The 21,123-nt window shown below is 48.9% G+C and overlaps 3 pseudogenes; 2 read left to right on the plus strand and 1 right to left on the minus strand.

The window, feature by feature from the left end:
* Nucleotides 1–5,814: 5,814 nt before the first annotated feature.
* LOC125966558 (U1 spliceosomal RNA) lies at nt 5,815–5,966 on the plus strand (annotated as a pseudogene).
* Nucleotides 5,967–7,268: 1,302 nt separating this feature from the next.
* Nucleotides 7,269–7,353, plus strand: LOC125966560 (U5 spliceosomal RNA; annotated as a pseudogene).
* A 4,618-nt stretch (nt 7,354–11,971) lies between these two features.
* On the minus strand, nt 11,972–12,179 carry LOC125966559 (U2 spliceosomal RNA; annotated as a pseudogene).
* Between the last annotated feature and the right edge of the window lie 8,944 nt (nt 12,180–21,123).

The raw sequence follows: 21,123 nt of genomic DNA on the forward strand, positions 1-21,123 counted from the left end.
ATGTCTTATTTAGTCCTAACCCTAACTCGAGCCCTTGTTGGAAACCCTAGCCCCAGTTGGAAACCCAACTTTGAGAATGGTCAGACAGAAGTACCTTTTTCTTTTGATGAAGTTCAGTTTGATGGAAATGGCCGGTGGTTGAATCAATTTTACAGTAAAATAGAATTTTAAGACAGGTGCCACAAATTCTCGTTGGCGCAGGCGGTAGCGCGTCAGTGTCGTAATCTGAAAGTCGAGAGTTTGATCCTCACACGGTGCATGATTTATATATATTCCAACCCTAAATCTAGCCCTACCTGTAAACCCTAGTCCTAGTTGGAAATCCTAGCCCTAGCCTAGTTAAGTTTGATCAAAATGGGCGGTGGTTGAATCAATTTTACAGTAAAAAACAATTGCACAAATTGCAAATGCATAGCCTCGTTCGCGGAAGTGGTAGTGTGTCAGTCTCATAATCTGGAGGTCGTAAATTCGACCCTCACACAGGGCACACTTTTATATAGTCCTAACTCTAGCCCGAATTGGAAACCCTCATCCTCGTTGGAAGCCCCAGTTGGAAACCCTGGCCACAATTTGAAACCTTAGTTGGCTTCCCTAACCGGAGTTGGAAACCCTAGTTTCAGAATGCTCAGACTAAAAGTCACTTTATCTTTCTGTGAAGTTCAGTTTGATTGAAATGGCCGGTGGTTGGATCAATTTTACAGTAAAAAAGAATTGTAAAACTGTAAATGCACAGCCTCATTAATGCAGGTGCTAGCATGCCAGTCTCACAATCTAAAGGTCAAGAGTTCGGTCCTCAGGTGGGGCAGACTTTTTATATACCTAGTCCAAACTAGCCCTAACCCTAACTCTAGCCCTAGTTGGAAACCCTAGTCCTAGTTGGAAACCTTAGTTGAAAACCCTATTTTCAGTAGGGAGCAGGTTGCTCAGACTAAAATAACTTTTTCTTCTTTTAAGGGGTAGGGCAGCAAAGTAAGCAGGGATTGTGAATATCAGCAAGCACAGGTTGCTCAACTGGAGTCAAGAGAAACAAATTAAAAATTGTACATCAGATGAAAAATGTGCCTCTTTCTTTTGGCTTTTGTCACTGACATTTGGGGTCACCACAACAAAGATCAAAACAGCACAAAAACAGTTTACCTATATTTTGTCACGTCTCGCCCCCAACTGCTCCACTATGTGTCTGTCTTGGTTTCTGTCTGTGTGCTCGCCCCTCCCCTCCTGTGTGCCCATGATCAGTGTGATTGTTCCCACCTGCCTCTCGTTACCTGTCGTGTATAAAAGTCCTGTCTGCCCCTCTCTCCCTGTCGGATCATTGGTTTTGGTTTTGGTTGCTGTCGTTCGGTGTTGGCGTGCTGTCTTGGTGCCGTCGTGTCCTGCTGTCTTCTTGTTTCACGTCCCGGTCAGTCAAGTTATTGTTTAGGTCATGTCAGTTTACCGAGTCTGTATTTTGAGTTGCTTCGGTGGACCCTGGTCCGGGCTGCACTTGGTCGTCCTGCTCCATGCTCCACACCCGACCGTGACAGAATGATCCGACCATCACAGCGGCCAGCGCTTGGACCACCCTTCACCACCAGCTCCCGCTGCGACGCCCGATCCACATCCGAGCATGTTCCAGCGCCATGGGCTTGCAGCCGCCATCGGATCTTGCTCCAGCGACGTCGGGCTCACGGCCGCCATCGGAATTCCCCCCCGGCGCCATCAGCTCTGCGACCGTCGTCGGACTTCGCTGCCGCGACGCCGGACCCGCGGCCGCTATCGGAGTGCCCCCCCGGCGTCATCAGACTCACGGCCGCCATCGGGCTCCACCCCAGCGTCGCAGGACCCGCGAACGTCGCCAGACATCCAAGCCAGCTGCGTCGGACCCGCGATCGTCCCTGGCTCCGCTCCCTCTGCTGCGGCGCGTGATGGCTCTTGCCGCCGCGCACAGCCCCGCCTTCCGAATGTCGCCGATCACTGTACGGACTTTGTGAGTGGCCGCCGATCGCGGTACAGACTTCCCAAGGCGCCGCCCCAGTGCGGTTGTGTTTCCCCGAGTTTCCGCGGAGTGCGGTTCTGTTTCCCCAAGTCGCCGCCCGTGTGCTGTTGTGTTCCCCAAGTCGCCGCCCGAGCGCGGTTCTGTTCCCGAAGTCACCGCCAGAGTGCGGCTCTGTCCCCTAGGTCACCGCCAGAGTGCGGCTCTGTCCCCTAGGTCACCGCCACAGTGCGGATCTGTCCCCGCAGTCACCGCCCGAGTGCGGATCTGTCCCCGCAGTCACCGCCCGAGTGCGGTTCTGTCCCCGCAGTCGCCGCCAGAGTGCGGATCTGTCCCCGCAGTCGCCGCCAGAGTGCGGATCTGTCCCCGCAGTCGCCGCCAGAGTGCGGATCTGTCCCCGCAGTCGCCGCCAGAGTGCGGATCTGTCCCCGCAGTCGCCGCCAGAGTGCGGATCTGTCCCCGCAGTCGCCGCCAGAGTGCGGATCTGTCCCCGCAGTCGCCGCCAGAGTGCGGATCTGTCCCCGCAGTTGCCGCCAGAGTGCGGATCTGTCCCCGCAGTCGCCGCCAGAGTGCGGATCTGTTCCCCGAAGTCGCCGCCAGAGTGCGGTTCGGTTCCCCCAAGTCACCGCCCGAGTGCGGTTCGGTTCCCCAAGTCGCCTCCCGAGTGCGGTGCGGTTCGGTTCCCCAAGTCACCGCCCGAGTGCGGTGCGGTTCGGTTCCCCAAGTCGCCGCCCGAGTGCGGTGCGGTTCGGTTCCCCAAGTCGCCGCCCGAGTGCGGCGCGGTTCGGTTCCCCAAGTCGCCGCCCGAGTGCGGCGCGGTTCGGTTCCCCAAGTCGCCGCCCGAGTGCGGCGCGGTTCGGTTCCCCAAGTCGCCGCCCGAGTGCGGCGCGGCTCGGTTCCCCTAGTTTTTTTTTTTTTTGGGACGTCGGGAGACGTCCCTTGTGGGGGGGGTTCTGTCACGTCTCGCCCCCAACTGCTCCACTATGTGTCTGTCTTGGTTTCTGTCTGTGTGCTCGCCCCTCCCCTCCTGTGTGCCCATGATCAGTGTGATTGTTCCCACCTGCCTCTCGTTACCTGTCGTGTATAAAAGTCCTGTCTGCCCCTCTCTCCCTGTCGGATCATTGGTTTTGGTTTTGGTTGCTGTCGTTCGGTGTTGGCGTGCTGTCTTGGTGCCGTCGTGTCCTGCTGTCTTCTTGTTTCACGTCCTGGTCAGTCAAGTTATTGTTTAGGTCATGTCAGTTTACCGAGTCTGTATTTTGAGTTGCTTCGGTGGACCCTGGTCCGGGCTGCACTTGGTCGTCCTGCTCCATGCTCCACACCCGACCGTGACATATTTTCCTCTTTCAATTTGATGATACACTAGACATGAATACCTGTTTAGATTTGAAATCTTATCCATTAGGCCAGATAGCCATACAGGAAATTCTGACAAGTGATAGCAGTGCAATGATTTTTGAGCATATACAGTAAATCTACAGCCTAGATTCAAGTGGAGTTAACTGACTGGATCAGAAGATTAAGGGGTTCAAGTCCCTTCGTTGTCAATTTAATGAATGTCAAGAGGAAAGTAGCCTAGTGGATAATGTGTCTAACATTAAATAATAGTTTTTATTTTGTTTCTGCATTACCCAATACATCTCCTTCACATTGTGACACATTCTCCCATTATCTGTCTGTGTTAGGTAGAGAAAAAGATTTTAAAGGAAAGGTAAGTATTGTTGTGTTGTGTTTTGTTGTATTGTGTGTTGTCATTACCGTATTTTCTGGACTATAAGTCACGTTTCTTTTCATAGTTTGGGTGGGGGGGCGACTTATACTGAGGAGCAACTTATACGTGATTTTTTGTCACAAATTTTCAAAATAAAAAAAAAAAACGAAAAATGGATAAACGAACCGTGATGTAGCAAGGGATTACTGTAGTTTGAACTGCAAGTGACATCAGCGGCGCGGCGGTTGTTTACTTAAAGGACAAAGGATTCGATCACGGGATGACGAAGATGACGAAGGGCCCCATGTACTACCGGCATCTTTAGTGGCTTTGCTTGTAAGTGACACAGAGGACGGAGAGTTTTTTTTTCCCAATGATCATCACACACACATCTGGGTGTGGTGAGATTTGTCCTCTGCATTCAACCCATCCCCGTGTGATTTTGATCCATCCCCTGGGGGAGAGGGGAGCAGTGAGCAGCAGCGGTGCCGCGCTCGGGAATCATTTGGTGATCTAACACCCAATTCCACCCCTTAATGTTGAGTGCCAAGCAGGGAGGCAATTGGTCCCATTTTTATAGGTATGACCCGGCCGGGGTTTGAACCCACAACCTTCCAGTCTCAGGGCGGACACTCTACCACTAGTTTGAAGGATTTAATGATTTGGAGTGACACAGAAGGTTTGAAAAACTATTATATGTTTCACGCACACCCGGTCCTATTCTATGGAGCTCTCTTCGACCTCTGTGGCTGGAAGTGCCACCTCCAGGGATGGAAGTCCACGCTGCCACACGCCTGGAAGTCGATGCCGGTGCTTGGGGCTGTGTGGCGGTGAACTGTTTATGTTATTGTTATTTGATATATTTGTCATATTCAAAACTTGTTCAGGAAAAAAAATATTATTCAGTGGTAATGTTGGACGTTTTCAATAAATACAAATTCATACAGTTTTAGGGTTCTCAGGTTAAAAAAGGCAATGCATGCACGGGGGCCCCCAGGGCTGCGTGCTTAGTCCATTGCTCTTCACCCTGCTGACGCATGACTGCACTGCGACCTACAGCGACAACCGCATAGTGAAGTTTGCTGACGACACGACTCTGGTGGGTCTCATCACGAAGGGCGACGAGACTCGGTACAGGTCGGAAGTTGACCTTCTGACCATGTGGTGCAGGGACAACAACCTCCTGCTGAACGTCAATAAGACCAAGGAAATCGTTGTTGACTTCCGGAAGGGTCACACAACACACCTGCCGCTGATCATCGACGGTGCTGTGGTGGAGCGGGTGAGCTGCACCAAGTTCCTGGGGGTGCACATCAGTGAGGACCTCTCCTGGTCCGCAAACACCTCGTCACTGGCAAAGAAAGCTCAGCGCCGCCTGTACTTCCTGCGGAAGCTCAGGCGTGCATGTGCTCCTCAGGCAGTCCTGTCTACATTCTACCGTGGCACCATTGAGAGCGTCCTCACCAGTTGCATCGCTGTCTGGGGTGGTAACTGCACTGAACAGAACTTGAAGGCCCTGCAGCGCATAGTGAATACGGCTGGTAAGATTATTGGTGCTTCGCTCCCCTCCCTGAAGGACATTTACACCTCCCATCTCGCCCGCAAGGCAACCTCGATTGCCAGAGATGTGAGTCACCCGGCTCACTCTTTGTTTGACCTTCTGCCCTCTGGGAAGAGGTATAGGAGCCTGCGCTCCCGCACCACCAGACTCGCCAACAGCTTCTTTCTCCAGGCTGTTAGGGCCCTGAACTCGCTACCCCCTTCTGCGTAGCGTGCGGCACTGTTGCGCTATTTTCTGGAATGTCTGCTGTACGCACACTTGCTCCTTTTTTTGCTCCTCTTATTTATTTATTTATTTGTTGTGTTATTTATTCATTATTTATTCAGCACGCTTTTGTTATACTTGTTTACTTGTTTGTCTGTTGTGGGCCATGTCTTGTCACCATGGGATAGGGGGGAACGAAATTTCGGTTTCTTTGTATGTCTTCGGCATGTGGACAAATTGACAATAAAGCTGACTTTGACTTTGACTTTGACTTAAACAGTTCTACGAATCCTGTTTCATCCACTGAGTGTGTATGTGTGCCACACGTTTTTAGCAATTAAGCCCGTGACTGAAAATGGCGTGTGCGGTAAAGACGTCGGCCCATGATCAAGAAGGTGGTTCACCCCATGTGAGGCTCAGCCATTGCACTACGGTTGTGCTGACCTCTGCAAATTCCCCTACTGTGTGAATCTTGACTCTATTATTTCTGGTAGTGGGGGACTGTGTTCGCGCTCTCCTCTGGTCTTTCTGATGAAAACAAAAATTAAGCGCAGTAGTAAGCACATGGAGTTTAAGTCTGCGATGCTGTGACACACTGAACGCTTTTGATTATGTAATTAACTGTACTCTGGAACTGTGTGTCAGGGTTCTCCAGATTATTCTTATCGTATGATTATGTTGGAATGCAGCCTGTAATAAATAACCTAGCTAGATTAGTTTTATGCTTATGTTGGAATGCAACCTGTGATAAATCACCTAGCGTGTCCCATCCTACACAAAGTCATAAAACACCCCTTGCTATGTTTTGACTAGAGGTCAAGGGCTTTCTCTATTCAGTCCACTCTTACCCCCACCCTGTTTCTCTTAATAAAAATGCTCTTGCAGGAGGCGAGAGTCAGACCTCCATTCGAACATCGCTGTACGCACAGCGACGAATGGACTCTCCACCTGCAGGTGTCTAAAGGGACTTACTCGTCTCCCGTGTGGTTCTTGCAAAATAAGTTGGACTGAGCGAATCTCTAACACTGTGCATTTGCTCGTTAAACTGTATTCACCAAATTAGCAAATGCAAAATAATATGTAATTACCACGTTCCTGACTCGTCATATGATATGAACGTATCAAAACCTTTTTGTCGGCTGTAGGTCTGTCTTTTTAAGAATGCGCACGATTGTTGTTCCTCATACATCACAAGTATGGATTTCTAGAAAACAACTTTTACTTTCTAAAGTAAAATGACAGAAATATTTTCTAATGTCAAATATCAAACGCCACCAACGCAGTGGAGGTGAATTACACTCCAAACCATGCCAGCAACGTCAAAAGCCTCAATTATTTGCGACACAAGGGAGACATAGAGCATTTCCGAAGTTTGAAAAATCATTTGAGAAATTACGATCGTATTTTGTTTCCCGATTTGTGTTGAATAAAGTTATGAAATTACAAATTTTCAAATAAAACACAGGGATGGGATCATTTCCCGTTCTCTCAGACCAAAAGTACACGTACCAAGACATACAACTGTTTTTACCATCAATAATCAAAATAGACGCCCAATATAATTGAAAGAACGAGCGCCATCAGTGTTCGATCAGATACCTACAATCCTGTGCGCCAACAATGTTTAAAGTAAGTGAGACATTAATGAACACAAAATACTCGTTTAAACATTCTATTTTGCTTGAGTCCTTGTAAGTATAGTAAATCCATCAACTTCTATTGTTTGTATTAGAAGGAATGGTTGCTGCAATTTGAGTGTGAGACCGCCTGTGAATTTAGTGAGACCAGCAGTGGGGTGGCCCGTTTTGACTCAGATTTTCAGATCACTCGTTTCTCTTCAGATCGAATAAATCTTTCGCCTTTTACTAAAGATTTCTGTGGAGAGGAACAATAAAGAGTATACCATTTCCGTGGAGAGGAACAATAAGAGTATATCTCAATTTGTTGATGCTCTGCGAAAGAATATCAATATTGCAACGGATAGCCGCCTATATCATACTCCGTGCAACAATCATACGTTCACATAATTTATACCGGCACGTGTGAACATGTTCACATAAACAGAGAAATTATGCCGAGTGCAGACAGACAATCACGTTTAAAACCTCGTTTATCATCCATCCATTTATCCATCCTATTCCGCTTATCCGGGTTGGGTCGAGGGGGAGACAGCTTTAGGAGGGACTCCCAGGCTTCCCTCTCCCCAGCCACTTCATCCAACTCAACCCGGGGAATCCCAAGGCGTTCCCAGGCCAGCCGAGAGACATAGTCTTTCCAGCACGTCCTGGATCGCCCGCGAGGTCTCCTACCGGTGGGACATGTCTGGAACACTTCCAAAGGGAGGCGTCCAGGAGGCATCCTGATGAGATGCCTGAGCCACCTCATCTGGCTCCTCTCACCGTAGAAGAGCAGCGGCTCTACTCCGAGTCCCTCCCGGATGACCAAGCTTCTCAAGGGAGAGCCCGGACACCCTGCAGAGGAAACTCATTTCGGCCGCTTGTATTCTGGATCTCGTTCTTTCGGTCACGACCCAAAGCTCGTGACCATAGTTGAGGGTAGGAGCGTAGATCGACCGGTAAATTGAGAGCTTTGCCTTTTGTCTCAGCTCTCTCTTCACCACGACGGATTAGTACAGAGTTCGCATTACTGCCGACGCTGCACCAAACCGCCTGTCGATCTCGCGCTCCATCCTGCTCTCACTCGTGAACAAGACCCAAAGATACTTGAACTCCTCCACTTGGGGCAGGATCTCATCCCCGATCCGGAGAGGGCATCCCACCCTTTTCCGACCGAGGACCATGGCCTCGGATTTGGAGGTGCTGACCCTCATCCCGACCACTTCACACTCGGCTGCGAACCACCCCAGTGAGAGCTGGAGATCACGGCTTGAAGAAGCCAACAGCACCACGTCATCTGCAAAAAGCAGAGACGCAATGCTGAGGTCCCAGAACTGGACCCCCTCAACGCCTTGGCTGCGTGTAGAAATTCTGTCCATAACCATTATGAACAGAATCGGTGACAAAGGGCAGCCTTGGCAGAGTCCAGCCCTCACTGGGAAAGAATCTGACTTACTGCCAGAAATGCGGACCAAACTCTGGTATTGGTATACAGGGACCAAACCGCCCTTATCAGTTGGCTCAGCACCCCGTACTCCCGAAGCACCCTCCACAAAACTTCCCGAAGGACACGATTGAACCCCTTCTCCAAGTCCACAAAACACATGTGGACAGGTTGGGCGAACTCCCATGCCCCCTCGAGGATCCTGCCCAGGGTGTAGAGCTGGTCCACTGTTCCATGGCCAGGACAAAAGCCACACTGCTCCTCCTTAATCCGAGGTTCGACCTCCCGACAGACCATCATCTCCAGCACCCCTGAATAGACCTTACCAGGGAGGCTGAGGAGTGTGATTCCCCTATAGTTGGAACACAACCTCCGGTCTCCCGTCTTAAAGAGGGGAACCACCACCCCAGTCTGCCAATCCAGAGGCACCGTCCCCGATGTCCACGCAATGCTGTAGAGGCGTGTCAACCATGATAGTCCCACAACATCCAGAGCCTGTAAAAACTCTGGGCGGATCTCATCCACCCCCGGGGCCATGCCCCAGAGGACTTTTTTGATTACCTCAGTGAGTTCGACCCCAGAGATTGGAGAGTCCACCTCAGAGTCTCCAAGCTCTGTTTCCACAATGGAAGGCGTGTCGGTGGAATTGAGGAGGTCTTCAAAGTACTCTCCCCACCGACTCACGACGTCCCGTGTCGAGGTCAGCAGCACGTCATCTCCAGTGTAAACAGTGTTGACGGTGCACTGGTTCCCCCTCCTGAGACGCCGGATGGTGGACCAGAATTTCCTCGAAGCCATCCGGAAGTCATTCTCCATGGCCTCGCCAAACTCCTCCCACGCCCAGCTCGGGCTCCTTTTCAGTCAGAGAGGCGATATTCCATGTCCCAAGAGTCAGCTTCTGCAGCCAGGGATCGGTCCGCCAAGGTCCCTGCCTTTTTCCGCCGCCCATTTTGCACTGCACCCGACCCCTTTGGCCCCTCCGGCAGGTGGTGAGCCCATGGGAAGGGGGACCCATGTTTCCTTTTCGGGCTGTGCCCAGCCGGGCCCCGTGGGCGAAGGCCTGGCCACCAGACGCTCGCCTTCGAGCCCCACCTCCACGCCTGGCTCCAGATGTGGGGCCCGGTGACCCGCGTCCGGGCGAGGGAAAACAAAATCCATTTATGTTTTTCTTCATAAGGGGCTTGTGAGAGCCGTGCTTTGTCTGGCCCTTCACCTAGGATCCGTTTGCCATGGATGACCCTACCAGGGGCATGAAGCCCCAGACAAGATGGCTGCTAGGATCATTGGGGCGTGCAAACCCCTCCTCCACGGTAAAGTGATGACTAACGAAGAGGCTTCGTTTATCAATGCAGTTTAACTTCTGGTGGGACCCATTTGAATTGGCACATGCCAGTCTATTGTAATTTGGCAAAAAATATTGTTTTTAAATAAAAAACAATAACCAACCCTGTCAATTGCACAAGCACTCCTCTTTACTGTTCACAAGCACAATCACAAGTACAAGTCGTCTTCATCCATAAGCACATGAGTCTTTCCTTGTTAAAACACAGCAGCCCTACAAAAAATGTTCCATCAACTTTTAGTGTCTTAATAGACAATGATGGTATTTATTTAAATATTGAAACAAAATATCTACCTCCTTCAATGTTACACGTGAATGCACATACAGAGAGAAGTTTTATTCATTTTGATAAGGCTACATGAAGCAAAATATAAAGGTGAATACACACTGTTTTCGTGCACCATTTTAGCCCAATTCCATCATTTCCTTGTCTGTCTGTGCCTCCTTACCAGCAAATTTCTGGAAGTCCACATGGCGTCTTTGATGGCAGCAAAAGTGAGCCACTGCTTTGTAAAGTCTTCTTGCTTGATTTTCAACGGGCTCACCCCATAGAGTACAAGGTTCAAGATTCAAGATTCAAGAGTTTTTTATTCGCCATGTTTGAGCGTGCCAAACAAGGAATTTGACTTCGGTAAATCACAGCCTCTGTTCAACATTTAGGTGACTAACAACAACATGTGAAAAATGAAAGATATTCTCAAACATCCCCTGATCTTAAACTGATCTTAAACTCCCAAGAGGGCAAGGAAAAACTCATAACTCCAGCTAGGGGAAATGAGAAACCTTGAGAAGAGACCACAGATGGGAGGGTCCCTCTTCGAGGATGACCAGGCTGCAATGGATGCAGAGAGGACACATAGTACAAACAGTGTAAACAAAAAAGGTGTGGAAAGCGGGATGTTATTGCACAGTAATGACTCTGAGACTCTAAGAGTGGTGTGAGTTCATCAGAGCGACAGCCTGGGGGAAGAAGCTGTCTCTGTGTCTGCTGGTTTTAGTGTACAGAGCTCTATAACGGCGTCCGGAGGGGAGTAGTTCAAACAGGCTGCAACCTGGGTGCGAAGGGTCTGTTGAGATGTTGATGTCTGCATTCAACACTTCCCTTGCCGGGAACTGCAGGTCGCCCACAGGTATACGGCAGCCATGAACTACCTGAGCAGGTGCCACACTGACTCCTGGGCGCCACAGCCAGGTCGGGGGCACGTTGAGAGCGCTGATATGCCCCGGGAGTGCATAACGGACCTGACTGGGAGGCCATCATGGGCCACCATCCACGACAGGTCCCAACAAGTTTGTTTCGAGAGGGCGGGGTGGTTGACGTTGTGCCAAACTGTTGTGGGCTCGCCGAATGCGGGTCCGAGCACTGGACAAACCACTTCCCGCTGTACGACAGAGATCATAGATCTGTGACTTGTTAAAATGTCACTATTTTCTTGCTCTAATTTAAAGTTCTTCAAAAACTTTTTGGTGAAGAAATAAGAAGGTGGCGCGTTAAAAGACACAGGAATTCATTGGTCGATGGGTATTAGCTTTAGTTTCCGGAGGTATGTGTCACGTCTCGCCCTGCTCCACTATGTGTCTGGCTTGGTTTCTGTCTGTGTGCTCGCCCCTCCCCTCCTGTGTGCCCATGATCAGTGTGATTGGTCCCACCTGCCTCTCGTTACCTGTCGTGTATAAAAGTCCTGTCTGCCCCTCTCTCCCTGTCGGATCATTGGTTTTGGTCATTGGTTTTGGTCATTGGTTTTGGTTCCTGTCGTTCGGTGTGTCGTCCTGTCTTGGTGCCGTCATGTCCTGCTGTCTTCTTGTTCCACGTCCCGGTCAGTCAGTCAAGTTATTGTTTAAGTCATGTCAGTTTACCGAGTCTGTATTTTGAGTTGCTTCAATAAACCCTGGTCCGAGCTGCACTTGGTCATCCTGCTCCATGCTCCACCACCCGACCGTGACAGTATGAGCCCATCCAGAATCGTGTCATTGCTTGGCTTTTCGATGCATTTGGTGTAACGAGCGCGCTTCGCAGGTGCAGGGCAACATATCTGCTTCCGAGGAAGAGTTTTAAGTTCGGGACTCCTTCTCCTCTGTTTTTTTTTCTTTTTCTTCATGGTGTCCCTCTTCAGTCCCTCTGACTTGGATTTCCAGGTGAAGTAAAAAATGGCTCGGTCCAATTCTAAAAGCAACTTACTTGCTGGGATGAAAACAGAACTGATTAGTAAAAGCAAGGGTAAAATCACCACTTTTATGGTTAAAATTCTCTCTTCTACGGTCAGCTCTCTTAATCCCCCAAACCCAAGAACAGATACTACACTTTATCTTAGCCAAAAGGCAGAGAAGCGATGGAGTATGCGAGTGAGGGACTCGCTTACAGGCTTCCCCGTCTACCCATTCTCACCAACGGTTTGTTAGAATAGGCCTCTTTGGCACATGTGATTAGCTAGGGAGCTTGAGCTATGCCATTATATCGCTGTAACACTTCTCTTGCTTTATTAACTTTCTCTACTCTATGAAACCCTTTGCACATATGTAGAAGTCGCTCTCGGTTAAGATGACAAGGTCACACATTATCACACAGGCTAGGCAGTCGCCTCCTTGCAGGAAGGCGGCCAGAGTAGTATAAGAGCAGGAACCTTGGCGCTGGGAGAGGAACCTTCTTCTGCATCTCGCAGAAAGGGCTCCACAGCTGTGCATCAATCATTTTGGCATACATTAAATAGTTAAACTGTGAAGGCTTTCTCTTGGTAATTACTGTTAGCATATCGAGCATTAAAGATAAAGAACTGGGAACAAACCTAACAGGTTACAGTACGGAACAGAGTGCTGCTCTAATGGGCACTAAAAAATCGGCAAACTTGTCTGATGACTTATTTGTTCACTCTTCTTCATCCGCAGTAATGCATGTAGTAGTTCACGAGGCATATATGTGTCCCCTTTGACCAGTCTCTATCCAAATACACAGTGTAGATACCTATTAAAATGGTAGACCCGATGAACATGAAAGGCAAATGAGAATTTGCCAAGAACTTTCCAGGGTCATCATATGTACAACGGCTGCGCCAAAAGGAGTCAGGCCAGAAGAATAGAGCGGAACTAACACAAGATTTGAACGCACGCCTTAGTAGAGACTGAGAGCCTAAATCCAGCGCTTCAGCGACACTACCTACCAACTGCAGTTTCAACATTGAATTTTGTTGACATTTCTAATAAAATGTGAAAGTGGATAAAAAGTTGGTTTCTCCACCAGCATCCAGGTTAGTGCTGCCCGACTGAGCTTTGTTCATAATGTAATGAGTGACAGTCAGAATCCAGTTACGAGTTGGAACCGAATGCTTGTTAGCCGATTAGAGGACTTGATGAATTGCTAGCACTGAGCAGCAGAGTGGCGCAGCGGGAGCGTGCTGGGCCCATAACCCAGAGGTGGATAGATCAAAACCATCCTCTGCTGTTTGTCTGGTTTGGACCTTCTTTCAAGTCATGCTTTTGAGAAAAAATGTCGTGCGCATTATCTTTTCCACACGTTGGTTGTGCTGCACCTGGAGGCAGGGCTCGAAGGCGAGCGTCTGGTGGCCGGGCCTTCGCCCATGGGGCCCGGCCGGGCACAACCCGAAAAGGAAACGTTGGTCCCCCTTCCCATGGGCTCACCACCTGTGCGAGGGGCCAAAGGGGTCGAGTGCAGTGTGAGCTGGGCGGTGGCCAAAGGCAGGGACCTTGGCGGTCTGATCCCCGGCTGCAGAAGCTAGCTCTTGGGACATGGAATATCACCTCTCTGGCTGGAAAGGAGCCCGAGCTGGTGTGCGAGGCAGAAAAATTCTGACTAGATATAGTCGGACTAGCCTCCACGCACAGTTTGGGTTCCGGTAGAAGCCCTCTCGAGAGGGGCTAGACTCTCTTCCACTCTGGAGTTGCCCACGGTGAGATGTGTCGAGCAGATGTGGTGGGTATACTTATTGCCCCCCCGGCTGGGCGTCTGCACATTGGGGTTCACCCCGGTGAACGAGAGGGTAGCTTCCCTCCGCCTTCAGGTGGGGGGACGGGTCCTGACTGTTGTTTGTGTCTATGCCCACCCTTCTTGGAGTCCCTGGAGGAAGTGCTGGAGAGCGCTCCTTCTGGGGACTCCATCGTTCTACTGGGTGACTTCAATGCTCACGTGGGCAATGGCACCAGGACTTTGTAGTTGTGTCATCAGATTTGCGGCCGCATGTTTTGGACACTCGGGAGAAAAGAGGGGCGGAGCTGTCAACTGATCACCACCTGTTGGTGGGTTGGCTCCGATGGTGGGGGAAGATGCTGGTCCGACCTGGAAGACCCAAACACTCTGTGAGGGTCTGCTGGGAACGTCTGGCAGAATCTCCTGTCAGGAAGAGCTTCAACTCCCACCTCCGGCAGAGCTTTTCCCACGTCCCGGGGGAGGCGGGGGTCATTGAATTTATATAACTCGACCTCTACGTTTTAAGCTTGATGAGCCAAAATATCAGATCTTGCTCTTGTTTCCTACCGTTTTAGCCTATTTGTTTTATCCAAATCTGTTCAATCTCTGATTATAATCTGTAGCCCTACGTATTTTTCAAATTTTGATTTATTTATTTATCAAATCTCCTCAGTTCTGTCAAACTCAGTGCACAATGAACCTCCCTTCCACTTTGAACCAAGCTTCACCAAATTTGGGAACGCCGTAGCAAGGAGTGCGATTTGGTTGTCGGACACTCCAAGTCCATATCTTTTTGCCGCACTTCACCCTCTCAAGTTGGTGTTCTTTTGTTGTTGCTTCAGAGCGACCCCATCCATCACTCTTGAATGAGTCCATTGTTCAAATGAGTCAATTTTCATCATTGTGAGTTCCTCCACTTTTCACTGTCTTTTCTCGTCCCCGAGGATGTTGTCTGTCCTCCGGAGTGTACTTGTCCTCCTCCAAGCACAACAGCAGTCTTTTCTTGTCCTTCGCCAAAGGTCAAAGGTGCTTCAGAGCCAGGCACCATTTTGTAGTTGTTCACGGCTGCAGGCGAAGTCTCGGATTGGGTTTCAGGGACTCTGACACTGAGAATGACAGGCTGGGACATCAAACTTGTAAGACTATTTCCAAATGTAGCTGCTTCCATCAATTTGCTGGTAACGTTTATTTACCAAACTTCAAATTCTCCTAATAACAGCGGTCTCGGTTTATATCGTAAATCCTGCAACTCATCCTATTTTTGAGCTACATTTTATCTATAGTTCCAATTTAATCGGACAGTATGTTGTCTTCAGTATCATTATTGAAAATCAACTCATCGAGGTCTGCTTTCCACATCAAGCCCTGATCTGTATGTCTTGACCTCTCACATGTTATTGTCATGCTTGCTCAAAAATGTGACTTAGAGTATGGTGCTGTGAATTCTCAATCTCCCCAATGAAATTGGATCCCACCTCGTAGTTCTTATCGTTCTCATGTTCCTGTTAGCCTGCAATTGTCCAAATCAAAAATGTTTTCTTTTAACTGTCTTTCTTTTGAACCTCTAAATCTCTCGTGTTGCTAACCTATCTACACCAGAACAAAAAAATTACCACAATATAACACCAAATGTATTCGAAAATTCATTGTCATAACGTGTTGTATTATTACTATCTTCCACTATCTGTCCTACTCACTCCCCCCTTTTTGAGGCTTGGCAACGCCCATGCCTCACACCTTGACAAACTTTTTGGGAGAATGCGTTCTTTACTACATACGATTCCATCATCATTTAAGTTGACTTTCTTTCCAAAACGCTTCTCAATTTCTCAGTTCACACATCTTCTGCATGTGTTACTGGTTCTCCAGTTTTTTTTCTTCTAGTTAATTATCAATCCAAAAGTTACGTGTTTCTTTCTAACATTCAACCTGCTCAAAATCATTCTTTCATCAAAGTCGCTCTACTAATTTTCCATAGTAGTCGCCAACGACTTCAACCATTCAACCTTTCATTCAGGCAATCATTCATCAATGCTCATCATATGTATCTCACACAGTCTCCAAAAAGGAGTCTTCCTATCACATTGGTCCCAATTCATCCAAGCTCACCACACAACATTCATATATCATTTTCAACTCAGGTTTCCTGGTAGAACAATCCACCAATTCAAAAAAACTTAACTAAAACAAACAATTGGCAAATTAATCTGAATTTCTTTTCTTTGTTTTTAAATTTGAAGAACTCAATCTCTCAGATTTAGCTTGCATTTAAAAGTTTGCATAATCTTATAACACAACCAATCAATTATTCCTATTAAATGTAGCATTGCAAAATCTTAAATTCACAATTTAGCTTCTCCCAATTCCTGAAAGCATGTTCTGTTGTTTTGTTAACTCCGAATTTCTCATGAGGGCTTGACACTAACATGCACTAGTGTGGATTAGTTTCTGTTCGCAAACAGATTTCTCTCTTTTTCTTTCATTTTTATCTGTCAAAATTGTTTCTGTTCTGCGGTGTAAATTGAATAGACCACAGTCTAGCAAATTTTTTTTATACTAAAACTTTAGCCAATGTTCATCATTTTAACATATACGCACACACATGCACAGCTCTCGCATGCAAAAGGTAGTTCCCAGCACCAATGATTCGTCACAGGCTGGCCATTTCCTGTGGTCGATCATGAGCTGGTCCCTCCCATGCACACGAGGACAGCACATTCTACTTTTATTTATTTATCTTCTAGAAGCAAGTTGCATTTCTTTACCACTTGATTTGCATATTTTAACTTCAGTGTAACACAATTTGATCCCTATTCATTTGTAATTGGGCCTACAAACAGCATTGTCATACTTCTTGTGTGGACAGGGGCTCTAACAATCTAAAACGATTTTTGATAACCTGACAATGACATGTTTTGCTGTCATATGGGAGAGGTTTCAGATCTTTTAAATTTCGATACATGATTTGCATAGGACCGGAAACTCCTCTTGCCCCTTGCTTGAGCCGCGGCTTGAGCTGCGGCCTTGCACCTGCTCACAGGGGCCTTATTGTCTCCTGGTCTGACAAACACTTGTGACCGCATCAGTTTTCATCTTTCTAGCTTTTGTCTCTTGAATTCGTTCTCATCTCTTTGTGAAGATTTCAACCACACTCTAGCACTTCTACCACTTCAGCATGTATTCCATACAATTAAGAAATCTACTTGCCATGAACTTCTCGTTTTAAAGAAGAGCAGAGCAAGAGATTTACCGTTCTTTTTTCCCATCTTAATTTCAGTAGTTTAAGGTTTTACATTTTTTTTTCAATTTTTTTTCTTTGAGGATCCTCAATGCAGGTTTAAATTGACCTTTCGACAGATTACTAGCCTGTTTTATTGCCGTGGATCAACGCTAGAACTGCTTCTTAGTCAATTTATCCTACCAGTCACACACTCAATCACGCAAGTTATCCCTGCCTACGCGAAGTCCTCCTTTTTAAAAAAAAAGGAGCTGCTTCATCCAGTGAGGGGACTCTACAACACCCCCCACCTTCCCTGGGAACTAAAGACAAAAGTCCTTGTCCCCAGCCCTGCCAACGCGAAGTCCTCCTTTTTTTTAAAAAAAAGGAGCTGCTTCATCCAGTGAGGGGACTCTACAACACCCCCCACCTTCCCTGGGAACTAAAGACAAAAGTCCTTGTCCCCAGCCCTGCCAACGCGAGGTTGTACTCCCTAGAACAGTGGTCGTCAAATAATGATTCACGGAGGTACTGAGATTTTAAAACAGTTTGAGAACCACTGCTCCAAAAGAGACACCTCATCCAGAGGGGGACTCTACAACACCCCCTCCTTCCACAAAACTTATTCCTGTGCACTTCTTCCTTTTTACGCGTTTCACAAGCAACAACACAATCACACAACTTCAGGCCTTTAACTTACTTGTCCCCTGGTTCGTTGCACTGCCGGGTCCCGTCAATCCACCTCTGTCAGACGAAGGCAGACCTAAGATGCTGGCCCAGCGAAGAATTCTCTTCCCAGGACTTTCTCTTCCAGGTCCTCCTAATGGACGCTGGCTTGTCGACAATGCAGCACGTCCTCCTTCGCCGGTCAGATGGTGGGTATGAGGATCCCGGGTTTCGGCACCAAAATGTTAGAGATTTGCTCACTCCAACTTATTTTGCAAGAACCACACAGGAGACAAGGCAAGTTCTTTTAGACACCTGCAGGTGGAGAGATCACTCGCTTCAGGAATGAAATCTGCCCTCCTTCCTGCACGTGGATATTTATTAAGAGAAACAGAGTGGGGGTATGGGTAGGCTGGCTAAAGCCCTTGTCCTCTAGTCTAAACATGTCAGGGGATGTTTTACGACCTTGAGATAAGGAGGACAAGGTAAGGTATTTATTACCTGTTGCGTTCCAACATAATCCTACGATAAAGATAACCTGGAAAACCCTAACACTAGTGCTGTGTTGCATTGGTGTGTGCATGAGGAGGCGGAGCTTCGCTACCGCCAGCTGACGCAAGAATATCAAGCGCTGCAACGAGCCTACGCGCTTCTCGCCCAGACCAGCGGAGGGGACTACGACGCCGAGAAGGAGATCAAGGTGGCGCCCCTTCCCGCAACCCCCGGCCGGGTCGCAGCCTCCCCGTTCTCACCCAGCCTCGGGTGTTCTCTGGTCTGAAAGGAGGAGGAGGAGCCTCCCTCCTCCTCCTTTCAGACCAGAGAAAAGCTGATGGTAGAAATGGGTCACTATCAAAGCAGAGTAGCAGATCTGGAGTCAGCGCTGAAGCAACAAGGACAGGTAAGCTCATCAATGAGCACACCTTTTTCTCAGACAAAATAGCTACATTCTTCAGTCACTCATTCGTCTGGCATTACTGGACCAACCCCTCCCTGAACGTGGCTGGGAAAATGCGGAGAAAAGCAAATGTCATTTTCCAGTCAAACAAAGAATTTGTGGATGAAAATGACACAACATTCCAAAGCTGTCCACGCGTTTGTCTCTTCTAGAATGTCAAGTGGGTGGAGGAGAAGCAGCTGCTGCGTCAGAGCAATCAGCAGTTGGCCGAAAAGGTGACGGAAAGAAAGGCGCTGGGCGGAGTCGCTTGGCGTCACACCCGTCGGGAAGCCCCGCAGATGAGGTCTGACTGTCTTTTCAGGTCAGGCGGATGGAGGCGGAAGAAGCGCGTCTGAAAGAGCACATCCAGGATATCCGAGACCAAAACGAACTGCTTGAGTTCCGCATCCTGGAGCTGGAGGTGGGAAGACTCGCACAAGCGTGTTGAGGCCAGAGATGTGACGGACGGACGGACGGACGGATGCATGCCTCTGCCTTTCAGGAGAGGGAATGGCGCTCCCCCGTCTTGAAGTTTCTGCAAGTCCGTTTCCCAGACAGCCTCAGCCCTTTGCAGATCTACTGCGAGGCCGAGGGCGTGAGCGTACGTAAGGCGTCCCTCGCAACCCTAACCTTAACCCGAGGTCCCAGAACACCTTACATTGCTCCTTGCGCCTTTCCCCCGGACATCGTCATCAGTGATCTGATGAAGAAGCTGGACATCCTGGGCGATAACGCCGTAAGTGTATGTCGAACTCCTTATGTTCGCACTCCACGAGACTCGGCGGCTCAAATGTGACTTTTGGAAGGCTTTGCGCTGAAAGAAGCTTGTTGACGCTGTGCCTTTGGGCTCTTGCAGAATCTCACCAACGAGGAGCAGGTGGTCGTGATTCACGCCAGGACCCTTCTCACCCTAGCCGAGAAGGTAACGGGCACGTCCACGCACGCTCTCGCATTCTGCTTATGTGACAGCAGCCTTTCCTCAGTGGTTAGAATACATCAAAGTAACCAAGTCAGCACTTCAACAGTAGATGTTGGACATTGAAAGTGAGAAGGTAGACAGACACGCGACATCAGCCAAGGGGAACTCCGGCAATGTGCCCCAACAATTCTGACCTTGAGCTGTGCTAGGATATGTTCTGTAAGCAGAAGGGCTACCTGGATGAAGAGTTGGACTTCAGGAAGCGTTCCATGGACCAGGCTCATAAGGTAAGCCGCCCTCAAATCTCCCGCCGGACCACTGATGGACGAGGATTGCGGCCCAGAGGATCCTGGAGCTGGAGGCCATATTGTACGAGGCGCTACCGCAGCGGGACTGGCCCGCCACGGACGGCGAAAAAGCCAGCCACGCTGGCGTGAATGACGTGCTGACGGCGGATCAGAGAGAAGAGCTTAGGAGCGCCGTGGACCAATGGAAGCGAGCCCTGATGTGCGAGTTAAGGGAGCGCGACGCTTGCATCCTCCAAGAGAGAATGGATCTGCTGCACAGCGCGCAACAGGTAAGGGCCCAAAGCCAGCCCGGCACTTACTTGCACGCTTACTGGCTTTTGAAGGCCGCTTTCCATTTCTCCGTCCTAGAGGAACAAAGAGCTGAAAGAATTCATCGAAGCTCAGAAGAGACAAATCAAACAATTGGAGGAGAAGTTTCTGTTTCTCTTTCTATTCTTCTCCTTGGCCTTCATTCTGTGGCCCTAACACCAGCTGGTGAGTGAGCTCCAGCGGCACCGCACTCGACACTTCCGATACACCGCCAGCCGGTCTCAGACGTTGGCAGACGCTCCGATGCCGACGTATACCCCCCGCCACAGTGACAGAGGCACCGCGTCACACCGGCGCTCATCCAATCAGAAGGCAGGAAAGGCAAATTCACATGCAGGGCACTCTTGAACCAGAAGAGAGCACCACAAAAAACGGTTGTTGCCCCAAACGCGCACTAAAAAGGGTCAGAATAACAAGAGTCCCACCGGCCAGCCGGGGCCACCCGTCCATCCATTTCTTCAGGGGGGAAAAAAATTGGAGTCACCGGTGAGTACATTTTGCATTTAGCTCTGCTTTTCTGCTTCTGTCTTCAAGTGTGTGGCATCCTGCGACCAAAGATTCAGCCAACCCCAAAGCGGTTGACCTCAACGTCCCACCACCATGCCGACCAGAGCAGGTGACGTGATGCTTTGGACATCCTTCCGTCTCAGATGCCCAAAAGTACTCTTTGCCACATCTGCGGCAATACGGTGTCTTTTCAAAGGTGCAAATAAATCCAGCGTGGGCGGAACACGCACGTCTTCGTTTTTTCCCGCTTTGTTTGGGGGGGGGGGGGGGGGGTTGTGCGTGTTGGCTTCACTTGAGTTCAATTTGGTATTTTGGTCAAAAGCGCATGTGGTTAAATTCCACAAAGTAGGATGGGCAAACACATTCCAGTAAACTATTAGTGTCAATTGGGCTCTCGAAATGGCAGGGAAAAGATGCACAGCAAAACGGAAATATGTAGATGAACACAGGACGTTTTTATCAGAGTGGGAAAATTTCTATTTTTTGTTGAACGTGAT

This window comes from Syngnathus scovelli, unplaced genomic scaffold (assembly GCF_024217435.2).
Source record: "Syngnathus scovelli strain Florida unplaced genomic scaffold, RoL_Ssco_1.2 HiC_scaffold_373, whole genome shotgun sequence".
Taxonomy (NCBI): Eukaryota; Metazoa; Chordata; class Actinopteri; order Syngnathiformes; family Syngnathidae; genus Syngnathus; species Syngnathus scovelli.